General features: G+C 39.9%; 1 protein-coding gene across 1 annotated transcript in view; it reads left to right on the top strand.

Annotated features, from left to right (window-relative positions):
• itfg1 (integrin alpha FG-GAP repeat containing 1) overlaps nt 1-19465 on the top strand; it is a 157996-nt gene that overhangs the window by 105338 nt on the left and 33193 nt on the right. The window lies entirely within an intron of this gene.

The following is a 19465-nucleotide window of genomic DNA, read 5'->3' as shown; positions in this document are numbered from 1 at the left end:
AGTTTGTCTTATATCATTACTAAGCATTTTGCTTTGAAGCATGCATTGTTAAAGCTTCCCCTTTTCTATCACACCGTGAAATTACAAGGCAAAAGTTATATTAGAAAATATCAAAACTCAAATTAAGTGTTATTCTTTTGATCATAATATGTGGTCAGCTAGTGCTTTATATGTTAAATTGATAAAGGTGATTTGAACAGTTAATGATTAAAAATAGTTAAAATGAACCCAATATAGAAATGGCCAATTATGAAAAAGAGTTTTATATGTTAAAGTTTTTCAATACTATAAGAATAACCCTGCTAAAATAATAAATTGAATAGCCTAGATTGTTTTCTCCAATCTGAATTATTTTTGTTCAAACAATCTAAGTTTAATGCATTTGGATATGAGCAGGGAATCTAATGTGCTTCTGTCCTTTTCAAAATAATGGAATCAGAATAACTTGAGATGGTTTCAAAAATGTGAACCATTTCTCGTAGGTGTCCTGCTTAGTAAATGAGTGACTCTTTGTTTTTTTTCTTGAACTGAAAGATGGTATTGCCAATTTTCTTCTACTCTGTAGGGGATATGAATTCTTTGCATGATAATTAGTCTAGTCTAGTCTGTGCTGGGAGATATGAGGGTCAGAATTTCAGGTACCATCCCACCCTTGTTCCCTGGGATAGCAAGGTTGGTCAAACATTTTTATGGTTGCATTGTGGTGAATATGACCATAAAAATGTTTGACTAACCTTATCATCTTAGAAGACTTCAGTGTTTTATGAAACATAAACCTGACTAATGACAGAGGAATATTTAAATCCTGCTAAGCAGGCTTATATGGGGGAATTCAATACAATTCAAAGTCTGCAAGGCTAGACTTGTATTACTGAAATACAATTTGTCTCTATGTTAGAATTGAACCTCTCAAATAGAAAACATTTTCTTTGCTGTCTTTCTTTTCAAGATAGCACAAACTAAAGTGATTATAACTATAAGTGTGATCCTTTTAGCAGTTCTCAAATTGAATGTAATTTAAGAAATTTATTTTTTCCAATCTTGCTCAATAGTGTGTTGCAGGTTTTACATAGTCTGCTATATTTTACTTTCCTCCAACTCATTTCAATATATATGTGACATTTAATAAGCTGGTTTTTATTTCTTCCCTGAGATATTATTTTCCTTTATTCTAAGTTATTTTCCTTACATTCATGTTGGTCACGTTATAATCTACAACTGGTTTCATCAGACAGCCTACATCTAGTAATTTCCATTGCATTAAAAACTTTATTTCTCACTTTGCTATTAGGGCCAAGTTTTACAAACAAAAATATATATTAACAAACAAGAGATATAAAGGCATAGGCAATTTCTTTACAACTATTATATTTTGATGGTCTATAGCTTTCACACCTATGCCACAGTTGACTACGTGTAACTGGATTGGAATTAACAGTAGAGCAGATTGTTTTCACTTTGTTCTAAAGGGACTTGAGACTGACACAGCCAGTTTATGCACATCACTAGGTGTTTGTGTGTTTCAATATGTTGCAAAAACAAGTTTTGTAGGTTTGTAGATCTGGCTATTTGAAACTTGGTCCTAAATAATAACTAATGAGAGCGTAGTTCATTCAGAGTGAAGGAACCAATGAATGAAATATGATAGCTGAATGTATTGGATGATTTGCTTGAAGTTGCTTACATCAACCCATTAAATATAAAAGATACTTGGCAACAATTGTGACAAATCGTTATAGAAATTCCCTTTGTGCTGTACAACTATGACACTAAATCTAAAGTAAAGAAAATATGAACGGGGAGACTAAATATATTGTAAGCCTTGTGCTTCTGTCGATGGCACTGATGTTTCTCCACATGAATGCTAACGGTATATAATAAATGTCTCAAAAAAATAAACTGTAGGTTCAAATGAAGCAATGTTCTGAAGATTCTACAATGATGAAAGTATGGGTAGCAAACATTCATTTTGATCTGTAATGTTCAGTATTCCAGCATGAGGATATGGATGAACAGAGTTTGATGGAAAATAGTGACGAAATGATGTAATTTGACAGCAGCACAGTATAAACCAATGTAAAGCATTCAAATAGTTGTTTGTTGAATCAAGTGGCAATTGTTTCAATATGGATCCTAAAAATGAACATTCTGAAACAAATTAGCTGTGAGGTGTAAACTAGTTCAAAAATACATTCAACAAAAGAGCAAATGGGCAAATAACTGCAGTTCACCTCCCCAACTTTAGCAATCAACCCCCATTGTCTGCCACCCAAATAACACATGCAGATCTTATTATTAAGCCAAAACCTAGTGCAAAGCAAGATCACAAGCATCTTTCTGTTTATGAGTAACATTTAAAGCCTTGCCTTCCCAGGAAATTAACTGTAAGTAAGACTTGGATTAGTAGTTTTCTTTTGTTTTCAGTGTGGGAGCATAGCAGTGCCGTATTAGTCATTAATAATCCCAACAATTGAAAACAGCATAAATGCTTATATGGAACCCCAAAGAATAAAGTTGTGTCTGAGAAAATGTTCATTTGCTTTATAAATGGTTTGCGGTGTCCAGTAGCTTCCCCAAATTAATCAAAATCAAGCCATGTTCCAGCATCTAAAACAGGACAGAAGTGCTAGATGCACTCTTAGTAACAATGGCACTGGCCACACATGTGATAGCTTTTTCCAACCTCCTTAACGCTGGTAAGGTTGTCAGCTGAACTCATAAGGTAGTAGCCTTGTATTCAAACCTGGAAATTCCCTCCCAAGAAGATACAGTATAAGCAAAGCCAAAGAAATATTTTTTGCTTTAAGACCATAGCCATGTGAAATCAAACAAATTCTTTTTTCTTATATGCAGTAGAAGCAGCCTATGTATCAATGGATCCAAAAGATGGATATGTCATCTGAGGTGACTGCATAAGTGTTGTCCGTGCCCCTGAAAATAATGGGAAATGCCATTCTTTGATAGTGACTGCTATCATTGGACATTCTTCTGCTGCTCTCACAACTAGCTCTTGATTTGTGTTTCCCACATTGTACCATATGGCCTTGTCATCTTTGTCTGATTTGGATCTTATTCAGGTCAATCCAGGGATTATGAAGAACTATTCAGGTTGTGATTCTATAGGGTCAGTGATTAGATCTTTGTCTGTGACTTTGTTCTTCCATTGTTCTTTACTATTAAACACGGTGTATCATTGCTGTTAATTCCATGATCATTTTCTCAATTTGGACTGTAATCTTAGCATGTCCTCTGACTGACAGTGGATCGTGTGTGATGAGTTTGCAATGCTGCAATTGGCAAAGTGGCCAGTGAAGGCTTCCCTGTCTGGGAGAGTGATGTTTACTAGTGTCAAAGCCAGTCCAACAAGAGCTGACTTCAGTGCTCCAGCAATGAAAAGAATTATCAGCCTTGGTTGTAAATCCAACAATTTGGTGTGGTGACTATAGATCCAAAGAGGAGCCCTGTACTCTAGAGTGGAGCGCACCAAGGCCAAATTGGCCATTTAGAGGATTTTTTTTGTCATGCAGCACTAAGGGTTTTTTCTCACTTTCAAAAGTGAGAAAATCCCCAAGAACCACAAGTGCTGCAAGCCCCACAAGAGCCTGATGCCTCTTCACTTTTGCCCTCATCTTTAACAAGTATTGCTTGAAGATAAGTAGTGCAGCCACTTTGTGGAGTCTACATTTTCCACCACTGCCCCTGCAGAAATTGATGTCTAGCTTCCAGGCAGCAGTTTTTTTTATAATTTAAGATAGAATGCTTTTGTCCTGGTTTGGATGGAGTGGGGCATAATTGCCAATAAGGGAAGCATCACTGCAATTCCTCAATTTTTTTCAGTGAAGCACTATCTTGGGCATCATGCATGACTGTACAACTTACCCCATGACAGTAATGTATGTGAATTTGGTGAAGCTGTGTCAAGAATGTGCAGCACGGTAGTGTAGCGTTTAGCATGACGCTATTACAGCACCAGTGATCTGTAAGGAGTTTGTACGTTCTCTCCATGTCTGCATGGGTTTCCTCTGGGTGCTCCGGTTTCCTCTCACATTTCAAAGACATACGGGTAGGTTAACATGGGTTTAAATGGGCGGCGGGGACTCATTGGGCCTTAAGGCCCTGTTACCGTGCTGTATAAATAAAGTTTTAATGTCACTCATGTAAATAATGAAGAGTGATGGGGCTGAAAATGATTCTTTTGGGAATCTGTGTAAGCACAACTTGTGTACCTCCAAGGTGAACATGAAATTAGCAGAAAAAAATAATGCTGAAATAAGGAGTGACATTCATTGGCATTAGATAATTTACCAAACTTTAAGCATCAACCCATGTCATTACGCTGCATCGTAAGTAGAAGAAAGGTTAATGAAAATGCCTTTAGAGTTCCCCCAGTTAAGATCAGTTAACTTGAGAAACTCTCTAGACAACTCCTTCCTCCCAACACTGTCAGCATTTTGTTTCCCCAGCTTTCAAGTCGTTTTTTTCTTTTGTCTCATTTTATTCCTTGTGCTTATTTCAGCATCCAAAAAAGAATTGAACTCCCATCCCAAATGCTATTCTTACTGTACAATTACTTTATTTTCATATATATAACCATAGGCAGAATTAGGTCATTCAACCCATCGAGTCTGCTCCACCACTCAATCCCCATTCTCCCATTTTCTCCCCGTAACGCTTAACCCCCTTACCATTCAAGACCTATCAATTTCTGCCTTGTATACAGCCACTAACCTGGCCTCCACAGTCCTCTGTGGCAACAAATTCCACACATCCACTGCCCTCTGGCTGAAGAAATTTCTCCTCATCTCAGTTCTAAAAGGGCGTCCCTTTGTTCTGAGGCTGTGCCCTCAGATCCTAGACTCTCCTAATGGAAATATACTCTCCATGTCCACTCTATTCAGACCTTTCAGTATATACTGATATGTCATGGAATTGTATTTTTATGTACTTCCTGCCAACCTATTTTAGTACATTGTTTGTTGATATATATTCAACTTATATGTTTTATTTCTTCCCCTTGAACCCTCTTCACAGAATGTTGAAGATGAAATAGTATTATCTGCTGTAAACTGTTACATTACTGCCTTTGTCAGGCAGTATATTCAGCAACCTACCACAATGAATCCAAAAAGAAATGCAATGTTTTATTTAAGGATGAAATGGTGCTTAATATAAAACCCTAAGGGGGCTTGACGAGATGTTGAGATGTTTTCACTATTAGGTGAGTCATGAACAAGAAGACGTAACTACAAAATAAGGGGCCAGTCATTTAAAACTGAGATGCATGGAAATTTCTCTCAGAGGACAGTGAATCTCTGAAATTTTCAGCCCATCGGGGGAGTGGTGGCCAGATCATTTGATATATTTAACCTGAGGATGGATAACTATTTGAAAGATTGAGGAATTGAGGGTTAAGGGGAACTGGCACTGAAGAGATGTTGAGGCCAGCATAGAGCAGCCATGATTATATTGAATGGCAGGGAAGGCTTGAGGGGCCTGGTGGCCTAATCCTATTTTCTTGTGTTCTCCGTAAAGTCTTTGAAGTATTCTTGTTCAACCCTGTCTTTCCTCATAGATTAATATTTACAACAACTGGCAAAGACAAAGGGCCAGGTGGAGGGTTTGAATGCTCTGTGTTAGCATTTAAATTTGTCAACCATATGTACATTAAGCTCAGCCAGTTTTGGCTTGGCGTCATGTAGTATTTTTCAGTTGTTAAAAAAAACGGTGTTCTGATCATCTTGATTCCCACTGGGTGTACCTTATGTCAGTAAAGTCACTGCTCATGCATCCAAACAACAGGACAGCCTGTAACTGTTTCCCTTTATGAAGCGAGAAAGAGCACTTTGTGATCTGTATATTTCACAAAAGGAAAAATAGAACAGAAAAGATGGTAATGAAATATGTACTTGAATATTAATGAGATAGAATCTCGGCATGTTGATAAGAAACAGAAAAGCTTCAGCAGAGCCAGTTCTTTTCATTTATTGAGTGAAATTCCTACTAGTCAAGAATGCATCTAGAAACCCTCATGTAACAGAAATCAAGGCCATCAGTTTAAAAAATTCAAAGATTATTTCAGTAATGTCAGCATAGATTTGTAAAGGAAATCGAAGTAAGGTAGCTCATAAATGTTTTAACATCAATGAATTGTTGAGAACACTGCTGTTTAGGCAGTATGATTCCTTCAGCTCTGAACAAAATTATCTTTGTTTTGATATCTCATGTTTTGATACGTCATGTTATAGAAATTGATTTTATTTTCTCAATTTACAAACCCCTTAGCCTTTTTTATTTTTTTCTGATTGATGTGAAACAGGCTGCTCTATAATGAAAATTATTGCCACTTCATTTTTGGTCATTTTTAAATATCTTGGATGGATGAATAAGGAATTGTGTATCCAGGATTTTATGTGACTCAAAGTTACAAGAGACAGTAAATAGCATAGATGAAAGCAAGAAGTTGGAAGATGATAAAAATGCATTAACTGGGCAAAACTACAGCAAGTGGAGTTTGTCACACTTAAATATCAGTTTATTAATTCTAGGCAAAACAAAGAAAATACATAATACTTATTAAATGCTGATAAACTAGGAATTGTATGGCAGGAAAGACATTTTGAGTCCAAGTATCCAAATGTTAAGAAGTAGCAGACAGATGCGAAACGCATTCAAAAAGACTAATAGAATCTTGGCCTTTCTTTCAAGGGGGCTGGAATGTTATGGGACAGTTGAATAGAGCCTTGTTTGGAATGCTGCATTCAGTTTTGAGCCCTTTTAAAAGCAAAATTAGTTCTTGGAGAAGGTGCTGTGGAGATTCAACTGTTTGGAATTTGGGCGGCACGGTAGTGTAGCAGTTAGCGTAATGCTATTACAGCGTCAGCAACGCGGGTTCAATTCTGGCCGCTGTCTGTAAGGAGTTTGTACGTTCTCCCCGTGTCTGCGTGGGTTTCCTCCGGGTGCTCCGGTTTCCTCCCACCTTCCAAAGACGTACGGGTTAGGAAGTTGTGGGCATGCTATGTTGGCGCAGGAAGTGTGGCGACACTTGCGGGCTGCCCCCAGAACACTCTACATAAAAAGATGCATTATACTGTGTGTTTTGATGTACATGTGACTAATAAAAAAATATCTCATCTTATTATTGAAGAAGGTTACACAGACTATCTTTGTATTCCCTTGACTGTAGAAGATTGAGGAGTTTAAAGAAAAAATGTTCAAAGAATTTTATAGGTAATGTATGAAGAAAGCTTGAGAGTGGACAAAGAATGCAATATAATCTTAAACGAAGAGTTCACCATTCAGGAACAAAATTAGGAAGCACTTTTTCAAAAAGTGTAATGGAAATCTAACACTCTTCCTAAGGCACCTGATAATTATTTTTTTTTCTTCTCTTTTCATAATACTACTTTTTTTTCTATCTTAGTCTAGTAAGTCAGTATGATCAATTCTGTGAGTTAAATTAATGCCCTAATTGGGAATCAAATTCACAATAATTGGAATCTGCAGATAATCAAACTACATCTTTTTAAAATATTGTATCGTCAAGTAACAACCACTCAGTGGAAAATCTGCAGAAGTTATGCTGCTCTTTGTTATTTTTCCTTTGCATCATTCCAAGTTACTATCTGGTACAACCGTTGCCTAAGGGAGTCATGAAGCTATATGATGGGAATTTTTGGTATTGTAGTAATTATGCAAGATCAAGAATTCCCATCTGCAGTGTGCAGCAGCAACACAGGATTGGAGTGGGAGCTGGAGCTGCAGTGCAGGAGAGAGTTATCACTGGTTCACTGAACATGAGAAATGAGAAGAAGGAAAAAAAGACTTCATGAGCTGGAAGAACTGTGCAGTACGATATGGGTAAGGAGAAATTGAGTGGTTCTGTAAATTGGAAAAGGCAGCAGGGATTTAATGAATGATTGTAAAACACAGCAATCAGATTGAACAGCAGAGAGTGGTACATGTCCTTGATAGCCTGCTATTTCTCTGAAGTAAATTAAAGAAAACTGTACCAAAATCTTCAATTTTCCTACTAGCTCTGCTCATGGCTTGTTATTGGCATGGATTTTGTGTTAAGGGCAAACAAAATGATGATTGCACGATGTTAGTTTCCATTCGCAACTTCTTGGCAAATGAAGCAGTTGATGCCTTCATGCAGCAAAACCTAGATAACATTCAGGCATTGGCTAACAAGTAGCAAGTAGCATTTGCATCATAGAAGTACCTTGCCATGACCTTCTCCAACAATAAAGAATTTAACCTCCTTCCTTTGGCATTCAATGGTGTTACCATTATTGAATCCCCCAACATCTACATCCTGGAGGATCGCCACTGACCAGAAATTCATCTGGAACAGTCCCATTAATACTGTGGCTATAAGAGCAAGAGAGAGTGTAGCTCCAGTGACTCTTAAGAAACTCAATACCACCTACAGCAAAGCAGCCTCTTAATTGATGGCCCATCCACCACCCTAAACAAACATTCCTCTACCGCCAGCACATGATGGCTGCAGTGCGTACTGTCTCAAAACACCTTGCAGTTACTCTCCCAGTTTACTCCAAAACCATCTCTCAAACCCCTGCTCAAATTTCTGTTCTGGGAACTTAGGATAATTAGGAATCTTTCATCTCACCATCTTCAACTTGTGACCTGGCTCTTTAACCAATTAGATTGAAGACTTCTTTTGGAATCAGACAGGATCTGAATCAAACACTGTAAGATAGAACTGTTGTGTCAGTGCCACATCATGTGAAATAAAAAATGGAACTTTAAAATAGGCTTAAAAGAAAGTTGCGGGGCATAAATAGGATGGAATTTGTTAAGTGCGTTCAGGACAATATATATAGAAGGCCGTACTAGGGACAATGGAAAGCTTGATCTATTCTTGGGAAATAGGGCAATTTGACCTGTCAGGACAATTGACTGAGGTGTCAGTGGGAGAGCACTTTGGGACCAGTGACCATAGTTCTATTAGTTTTAATTATGGAAAGGGACAGATCTGGTCCACAAGTCAGTTCTAAATTAGGACAAGACAAATTTCGACAGTATTAGACAGGAACTTGCAAAAGTTGATTGGAGTAGATTGTTTGTGGGCAAAAGGACCTCTGGCAAGTGAGAGGCTTTTAAAAGTGTTGAGAATTCAAGGTCTGCATGTTCCTGTTAGAGTGAAGGGCAAGGCTGGAAGGAGTAGGGAACCTTGGATGACAAGGGCATTTGAGGTTCTGGTCAGGGAAAAAGGAGGAAACATGGATCAGGTACAGGCAGCTAGGATCAAGTTAATCCCTGGAGGAGTATAGGGGATGCGGGAGTATACTTAAGAAAGAATTAAGAAGGGCAAAAGGGGGTGTAAGATTAGCTTTGGCAGAGAAGATTAAGGAGAATCCAAAGACACTGTATGTATATTAAGAGAAAAATAGTGACTGGAGAGAGAATAGGGCACCACAAAGGCCAAAGTGGACAACTTTGCGTGGAGCCACAGAAGATGGGCAAGGTCCTCAATGAATATTTCTACTCTGTTTTTACCGTGGAGAAAGAAATGAAGACTTCAGAACTTGAGATAGTTAATGGAGATGTCTTGGGGATAGTCTATATTACAGCAGAGGAGGTGCTAGATGTCTTAAAACGTATGAAGATAGATAAATCACCAGGGCCTGATCAGGTATAACCAAGAACACTGTGGGAAGCTAGACAGGAAATTGAGGGAGACCTGGCTGAGATAAATGCATCATCATTAGCAATGGGTGAAGTACCAGAAGATTAGAGGGTGGCTAATATTTTGCCTTTATTGAAGAAGGCAAAGAAAAATATGGGAGCTATAGACCAGTAAGCTTAACATCTGTGGTAGGTAAGTTACTCAAGGGGATTCTGAGGGATAAGATGTACATGCATTTGGAAAGACTGGAGCTGATTAGGGATAGTCAGCACTGCTTGTGTGTGGGAGATCATGTCTCACAAATTTGATTGAGATTTTTGAAGAAGTAACAAAGAAGGTCAATGAGGGCAGGGCCTCTTTTAAATTTCTGCATGGTAGGCTACTGTGGAAAGTTAAATTGCATGGAATCCAGAGGGAGCTAGCTAATTGGATACACAATTGGCTAGATGATAGCAGAGGGTGATGGTGGAGGCTGGTGACTAGTGGAGCTCCTCAGGGGTCAGTACTAGGCCTATTGCTATTGGTCATCTATATCAATGATTTGGATGAGAATGTGCAAGGCATAGTTAGTAAGTTTGCAGATTACACTAAAATAGGTGGTGTCGTAGACGGTGAAGATGGTTATAAAGATTTACAGAGGTATCTTGATCAGCTGGGTAAGTGGGCCGAGGAATGGCAAATGGGGGTTAATTCAGATAAGTGCGAGGTGTTGTATTTTGGGAAGACAAATGAGGGTAGGACTTTCACAGTGAAAGGGTCCTGGGGAATGTTGTAGAACAGAGGTACCTAGGAGTACAAGTACATCGTTCTCGGAAAGGTAGACAGAGTGGTGAAGAAGGCTTTTGGCACACTGGCCTTCATCAGTCAAAGCATTGAGTATAGAAGTTGGAATGTCTTGCAGTTCTACAAGACCTTGGTGAGGTTGCATTTGAAAAATTGTGTTCAGTCTTGGTCACCCTGCTATAGGAAAGATGCCATTAAGCTGGAAAGAGTGCAGAGGAGATTTACGAGGATGTTGCCGGGACTCGAGGGACTGAATTACAGAGAACGATTAAGCAGATAGGGCCTCTATTCATTGGAGCGTAGGAGGATGAGGGGTGAGTGTGTATAAAATCATAATGGGCATAGATAGGGTTGGGGAATCAAGAACTAGAGGGCATAGGTTTAAGGTGAGAGAGAAGAGATTTAGTAGGAATCTGAGGGGTTTTTACACCCAGAGGGTTGTCAGTATATGGAATGAGTTGCGGGAGGAAGTGGTTGAGGCAGGTATATTAACAACATTTAAAAGGCACTTGGACAGGTACATGGATAGGAAAGGTTCGGAGGGATATATGGGCTAGACATGGACAAATGGGACTAGCTTAGATGGAAATCTTAGTCAGCATGGACCTGTTGGGCCGAAGGGCCTGCTTACGTGCTGTATGACTCTGAGTGGGCCCTTCACCCTTCAAGTGAAGGGCCTGCTCTGTATTAATTGATCACTCTGCTGTTCAATACAATAATGACCAATCCACTATCTTAGTACCCCCACGTCCCTGCTCTTTTCCCATATTCTGTGATGCCTTTTTTGTCTAGAACTTCTAAAAAATTGTTTTTAAAATATGGAACAACACATTATAAAAATTAATCTTAGTGCCTGAATGGTTGTTTGGCAATAATTAAGGCTCACATTGCTGTTTCAAATTTTATTTACACTGGTATGGCAAGCATCTAACATTTCTTGGTGAGTTCCTGCAAGTTCATGTGTTAAATGTATTTATTGCTGAGTCTTTTGGTAACATTTTGGCTATACAAAGCTTCTATACGAACAGGGACACTTGGACAGCATCATCCATCTATCTGAATAAAGGTCTGCCTGTTCTGTCCTGTTTACTTTTCTGTATCACCGAGCACTGAGTGTTTACCACAAAATTCTGGTAGGTCTACTAGGATTGAAAACACAATGCCAAGATTTTACAGGACTTTTTTTTTACTATCCTACATTTATTAATAAATATTCAAATAATAAATATTGAACAATATAGCTGGAAGATAGTGCTGGATTTTTTGTAACTGATGAGTGTCAAAATTCTATTAAAAATTTAATACCAAAAGCAGAGAATTCCCCAAAAGCACACTGTTCATCATCCAGACAGCAGTGGTATCATTGAAATCATGTCAATAGCTATTGTCAGCTTCCTAGAGGGCAAAAATGGCATTTAGAAATTAATTTTCATAAAAAAATCATCCCACATCATTCTTGCATTGCGTTATTCATCAATGGGTCCTTACTCAATGAAGGACACCAAGTTGCAATACATTTTGGTGTGATAATTGCCTGCACTGGAACCTTCTGTTATGAGGAGAGATCGGATAGGCTGAGCTTGTTTTCCCTGGAATGAAGGAGGCTGAGGGGTAACCTGATAAAGTTATATAAAATTATAAGAGGGGTAGATGGTCAGAATCTTCATCCCATGGTAAGGGCATCAAAAACAAAGGGCATAGGTTTCAGGTGTGAGGAAGGGAATTTGAGGAGAAAATTTTTTTTTCTACAGAGTGGTCGATATCTGGAACTCACCAGAAAAGGTGGTGGAATCAGATACAGTCACTATGTTTAAGTGACATTTAGATGGGCACTTGAATAGAAGGATATGGACAATGCTGGCAAATGGGATTTGTGTAGATGGGCAAAAAGATCGGCATGGACTCAGTGAGCCAAAGGACCCATTTCTGTACAATTCTATGACAATAAGCAATAAGAAGGGCCCTTCACACATTGCCTTTTTTAGGAGCTGTTTAACTTATTAAATTCTCGTTGTGTTGATCTTTATTGAACAGAAGTAGTAAACAAATAGATTTCAAAAACTTTTTGAAAGTAGTGTAAAACATTTCAAAAAAGGAAGGAATGGATGTCTACAGCTGTCTGATCCAGTCTGGCTCCAGAACTATAACCTGGGTATGACAGATTACTAAAGTAAATAGCACATTGATAATACTTGCTTTTCCTTACAATTTCCACTTGAAGTGTAATTTGAAAGCCAGCTAGACTTTATTGTGAAGGATCTCTGTTATTTTATAACCAGAAAATTGTCTCTAGTTCAAGTAAAGATCTTGAACTAGAATAAAATGATTATTGCTATGTTATTTTTCTGAAAATTGAGAGGAAGATGAAAAAGGAAATTTTCCTGGATCTGCACCTAGCTGCACTGGATTCCCTGAGCAAATGCTGTAAAATCAGGCAGAGCAAAGTGCACTATAGTTGAAGGAGCCAATCACTTTTCTCTTTACTTATCCAACTGGGACAACATCAGGCAGGTTCCTTTGCAGCTGTGTTTCATCTCCCCCAATCTTTCAGTATTCACTGTGCCAGATGATTTAAAGGGTGCAATCAAGATAATTCTTCCTATAAGACATATTAGACCACAGTAAAACAGATTTTTCATATCTCCTTTTGACATGGAAGGAGGCCATTTGGCCCATTGAATCTATGCCATCTTGATCATTTACAATACAATTTATGGTTTTACTGTGGAAATAGCACCTAGTTCTGCAATATTACTTCAACTAGCTGTAACCATAAGGGAAAGCAAACTTGGAAAAATGTAGTTTGGCAGACTGATTTGGTTGGCAAAAATTCTCCATTGTGGCCTGATGAAATAAATCTAGACTTCAAGCAAAAATGCTTTAAGAAGCACCACAAAACAGTTTGGGTGGCATTTAATATTGGGCAAGACTTTTAATGAATATCTGAGATTTGGCTCCCATATTTTTTGAAGAAAGTTGCATTTCTTCTGATGAGAAACAAGAGACTGCATATGCTGGAATCTGGAACAAAAAACAGACCGCTGGAGGAACTCAGCAAGCCAAGCAACATCTGTTTGGGGTGGGAAAATTTCAGTGTATCAGGTCAAGACCCTACATCAAGACTGAGACTAGTGAGGGAAGAGAGCCAGCATAAAGAGAAGAGGAGGGGGTGTGAGACAGGGGCTGGTGGGTGAAAAGTGGACCAAGAAGGGATGAGGGGTGATAGGCAGAAGGGTCCAGGTAAGGGAGAGGTGGAGGAGGGAGACAGAGGCAGGCGAGTGATAGGTGGAAACAGACAGCTGGGAAAAAATGGCAGATGGAGCCCGGGTGGGGGTCGGTTGAAGATGGAGACAGAGGCTGGAGGGTGACAAGCAGGAACACGAAGGCTACGAGTGCTGGAATCTGATAAGTAAAGGTGGCGATAATGGGAGCCATTAAGGAAGAGATGAAGGACAGATGGAATCTGATGGGGGAGGGGATCTGGTGAGTGAAGTGTGTGGGTAGTGGGTGAGTGGGTGGATGGACCCAGGAAGGGGAAGGGGATGATAATGGTTGATGGAGGGGTGGTATGGGAAAGGGAAAGAAAAATGGACAAGAAAGAGAGGAACACAGGAGATGAGGGTTACCTGAAATTGGGAAATTCAATGTTCATACCATTGAATTATAGACTACCCAGACAGAAAATGAGCTTTCTTCTTCTAGTTTGTGTTGGGCCTCGTCCTGGCAGTAGAGAAGGTTGAGGACAGACAGGTCAGTGTGGGAATGGGAAGAACAGTTGAAATAGCATGCAACTGGGAGCTAGGGAGGGCCTAAAGACCACAGGTGCTTTGCAATCCAGTAGCCTAGTCTGCGCTTGGCCTCACCGATGTAGGGGGGGCCACATCAGGAACACCAAATGCAGTAGAAGCGGTTGAAGGAGGTGCCTACTGTGGTTTAGTCTTTGCCTCACTTGGAAGGGCTGTTTAGGTCCCTGGATGGTGGTGAGGGAGGAGGCATAGGAACAAATGTTGCACCTCTTGTGGTTGCAGAGGAAAGACCCAGGGGTCAGGGAGGGGTGGATGGGAAGGAAATAGTGGACCAGGGAGTCACGGACAGAGTGGTCCCTGCGAAAGGCAGAAAGGGATGGGGAGGGAAAGGCGTGATTAGTGGTGGGTCCTGTTGCAGCTGGTGGAAATTATGAAGGACGATGTGCTGGAAGCAGAGGCTGGTAGAGTGAAACGTGAGGACCAGGGGATCTCTGTCTTCTGTTTGGAGGGAGGAGGTAGTGAGAGCAAAGTACAGGACACACGAGAGATGACTTCATCAACCATAGTAGAACTGAAGCCATGTTTCCCAAAGGAGGAGACATTTCAGATGTCCTGGAATGGAAGGCCTCATCTTGAGAGCAGATGCAGAAGAGGCAAAGAAACCAGAAGAAAGGGACGGCATTCTTACGAGAGAGAAGGTGGGAAGAGGTTTAGTCTAGGTAGCTGTGGGAATCATTGGGTTTATAGTGACTGTCAGTGAATAGTTTGTCTCCTGTGATGGAGACAGAGAGATCAGGAAAAAGGAGAAAAATGTTGGAAATAGTCCAAGTGAATTTGAGGGTGGCACGGAAGTTAGTAGTGAAGGTGATAAATTGACGAGTTCTGCATGGGTGCAGGAAACAACACCAATGTAGTCATTGACAGAGAAAGCGTTGGGGTGCGACTAGAGGAGATTTGGAACAAGGGTTGTTCCACATAGCCAAGAAAGAGACAGGTATATTTGGGCACATGCGAGTGCCTTTGCTGCACCTTTGATTTGTAGAAAGTGAGAGGAATCAAGAGAAGTTGGAGAGACAAGGGGCTGCAGGTGCTGAAATCTGGAGCAACAAACAATCTGCTGAAGGAACTCAGCAGGTTGAGCTGTATCTTTGGGGGAGAAGGAATTGTCAACGTTTCTAGTCAAAACTCTGCATCAAAAGAGGAGTTGTTGAAAGTAAGTTCTGCTAGGCAGATGAGAGTGTTGGTGGAGGGGTACTGGTTGGATCTTTGGAGCAGAAAGAAGCAGTGGACTTTCAGACTTTCCAGATGGGAGATGGAAATGTCTAAAGACTGGACATCCATGATGAAGATGAGGCAGTGGGGTCAGGGAATCAGAAATTGTCAAAATAATAGCATGGAAGCTGAGTCGGATGTAGATGGGAAGGAACGGGACAAGGGGAGATATGATAGAGTCAAGGTATGAGGAGATAAGTTCAGTGGGGCAAGCACAGGCAGAAACAAATGGCCTACAAAAACAGTCTTGTTTGCAGATCTTGAGTAACAGATAGAATTGGGAAGTGCAGGGTTGAGGCACTATCAGGTTGGAGGCTGTGGAGGGGAGATTACCTGATGTGATGAGATCTGTGACAGTGCAGGAGACAATGGTTGGAGTTCATTGGTGGGGTCATGATCCAGGGGCAGGTATGAGGAGGTGTCCAAGAGCTGTTGCCTGCCCTCTGATGTTATGTTGCCTCAAGAGCTGAATCTGTTGTGTGATCCAAAAGTCTTCAGAATGGTGATGACCAAAGTTGCAGTTAATTTAATGCAAATGAAAATTGGAAGGACTGCTGATACTGGAAATCTGGGGGAAAATACTGGAAATGCTGGATTCACTCAAAAGAAACAGTTTCTCTTTCCACAGATGCTATTGACCTGCTGAGTGTTAAAGTATTTTCTATTTTTCTTTTAATTTAATGCAAGGTTTGACTTTTGTGCATTCATTCTTTATCATATCAAGTAAAATATGGCAAACACAGTTGGTGCACATATTCCTATTTTAGCATAATTATTTATTTTATTAGCAACACATATCTACTACCTCACACATCTGACCTTGAGATTTTCCCCAGTAGAACTTTATGGTGGTTTCCTTGCAAGTACTTCACTGCCTCTTATACAAACATGAAAATTAAGAGTTGGAGCAGGCCACTCAACCCCTCAAGCCTACTCCATCATTTAACAAGATCGTGACTGATCTGATTGCATCCTCAACTCTGCATTTCCATCTACATGTGATAATCTTTCAATTAGCAAGTATTTATCTGCCTCGAATTTAAAAATATTCAAAAATTTATTGAGATTTCTATTGCTCTTGTGTGGGTTGTCACTCTCAATGAAAGTCTACAAAAAAAATCTTTCATCTTCCATTATTAACTAATGGTGGAATCCCACAAGGCTTAGTAAGTATTCAAATGTTTTCATGTGCCTTGTATATATTAAAATAAACTTGGCTCATTTATCAATGGTTATGGCTGGCTGAGCATGTTTTTATTTCCCTTTTTATATAAAGCTAGGTGGGGCATAAACACTTAAGCCAGCAAAGACTTTCTCTAGCTGATAATAGTCCCCCTACTTTGATAGCAATCTCTAATTTTCAATGTCCCATTTACCCAGAATCTGAATCTTTCAGGCTCTAAACTTCTAGTCGAGTCCCAGAAAATTTTAGGTGCTGGACCTTCAAAGGCAATGAGTGTGCACATCACAGATCATATTGTTCTGTGGTGGCTTCCAGCAAGAGTGGCTTGGCCATCAGACAGACTACACTACTGCTGGTGTGCCCCTTCTGGTTGCATAAATGTATATGTTCAATGAGGATGATAGTAAGTCATGCAGTGTTCAGGAGAAGTGACAGCAGGGTGGATGTTAGGCCACAATAGAAATGTTGTACTTCCATTCTTGAATTATATTTGGGCAGCCAAATGATTTGTGGTTTGATCTTTAGTCATCATATCACTATAAATTTCTGCTCGTCATGCCGCCAGCTGAAACACTTGCTTCTCAATCCCAATAAATTCAGAAATGCCGACGTGTTGCTAAATCAGCATGTTTTAAGGAGCTGATTTATGTAAACTGTACATGTAGTTTAATCCTGTCAAGATCTTAATTTCTTTGAAAGATGAACATGCTTAGGTTTGTATTTGTATCTACAAACAATAAACTGCAGTGCAGTGTGTTCACAGTATAGGAAGGAAATGACAGAGAACATACAAAAGCAATTTATAAAGATGTTGCCAAAGATGAAGAAATGTGGCTCAGAAGAAAGATTAGCCTGGACGGTTTCCTGAAAGACTTGACATGATTAGGGTCACCATGAAATGGAAATCCATGTTTGATGAATTTATTGAGTGTTTGAGAATGTAAATAAATGTAAATAATTCTCTCATAATATATTTTGATTTTTCAATAGAACTTCAAGATTGTTGCATAACCTAAAGTCTCATGGAGTTGAGGATAAATATATTAGCAAGAGAAGGATTGGTTAATGGGCAGAAAACAATACTTAATTAGGGACATGCCACAGAAGTCAGTTCTTGAGCCTCAGCTGTTTGCAGTCTAGTTAATGGCTTAGATGAGGGGCTAGTTGGAACGTATTTAACTTTTCTCATAATACAAAAACCAGATGGGAAAATAAGCTGAGGGGGGAGGGGTACTTTAAAAGGTTAAATGAGTGGGCAAGATATGCATACAAATCTGAGAATCACTTCTATCAAAAGAGTAGAAAATGGGAAACAGTTATTAAATGTTCTTGTTCTGAGAAACTGGGATGTTCTTGTACAAGCAACAAAAGATTAGTAACCAGGTACAGCGAGCAAGCCATCAGGAAAGCAAACAGTTTGTTCTTTTTTTTAATGAGTGGATTGGAGTGCTTGATAATGAACGTTTTACTTCAAGTACATAGAACTTTGCTGAGACCATACCAGGATACTGTTGTTTTAGTCTCTTTATTTCAGGAAGGATATACAGGTTGAAACTCTCTTGTCTGCCACCCTTGAGACCTGACTGGTGCTGGACCACAGAAAATCCAGACCACAGAAATTGCTACTGTCATCTTCCTCTGAGCAGGAGAACTGTTCTTTTAAAGAGTAGACACTTCTTGGGTCACATAAGAAACACTGTCAGCTGAGATCACAAAAAGTTGTACTGGTAGTTTAATTAGCTACAGATTAGTACAGATCTTAATTAATTTTAGATCTTAGTTAGATTTTTATTAGAATTAGTTAATTAGTATAGATCTGTACCACAGATTCAAAACATGCCGGACCACAGGAGTTGCCGGACCACAGAATGCGAGACTAGAGAGTTTCAACCTGATGATTTCCCAACCCCATACTGCCTGTTTCTATCTCTTACCCAAGATTCACAGACCAGAACTGTCCTGGTAGACCCACTGTTTCTGCCTGCTCTTGCCCCACTGAACTTATCTCCTCATAACTCAACTCTGTCTTGTTTTCCTCCCCTTGTCCAGGCCCTTCCCACCTACATCCAGACACCTCACACACTCTCCGTCATTTTAACAACTTCCAGTTCTCCCTCGACTAACGCTCTCCTCCGTTTAGCAGAACTTGTTCTTACCCTGAACAATTTCTCTTTTGATTCTTGCCACTTTTTATCAAAGGTGTAGCCATGGGCGCTCACATGGGCCATAGCTGCACTTGTCTTTTTGTGGGCTCCGTGTTCCAAACCTACTCTGGTAACACTCCCCAACTTTTTCTCCACTGCATCAATGCCTGCATAGGTGCTGCGTCCTGCACCTGTGCAGAACTCGCCAATTTCATCAATTTCACTACCAACTCCCACCCTGCCCTCAAATCCACTTGGACCATTTCCAACACCTCTCTCCCCTTTCTTCATCTTTCTGTCTCCATCTCAGGAGACAAACTACCCATTGACATTTACCACAAACCCACGGACTCCCACAGCTAACTAGACTACACCTCCTTCCACCCTGTCTCTTGTAAGGATACCATTCCTTTCTCTCAGTTTCTCTGTCCCAGTCACATATTCTCGAGGTGACACCTTCTATTCCAGGACATCTGATATGTCCTCCTCTTTCAGGAAATGGGGCTTCCCCATTCCCCCCTCCCCCCATGATGGTGGCTGATGAAGCCCTCATTCACATCTCCTCTATTTCCAACACTTAACCTTCCCCCAGACAGAAGAGGGATAGAATTCCCTCAGCCTTGCCTTTCTCCACCAGTATACACATCCAGCACATCATTCTTCGTCATTTCCGCCAGCTAAAACATGA

The sequence above is a fragment of the Pristis pectinata genome, chromosome 13 (genome assembly GCF_009764475.1).
Source record: "Pristis pectinata isolate sPriPec2 chromosome 13, sPriPec2.1.pri, whole genome shotgun sequence".
Classification (NCBI taxonomy): domain Eukaryota; kingdom Metazoa; phylum Chordata; class Chondrichthyes; order Rhinopristiformes; family Pristidae; genus Pristis; species Pristis pectinata.
Note: the sequence above shows the minus strand (reverse complement) of the source record. Positions and strands in the feature narration are given on the sequence as shown.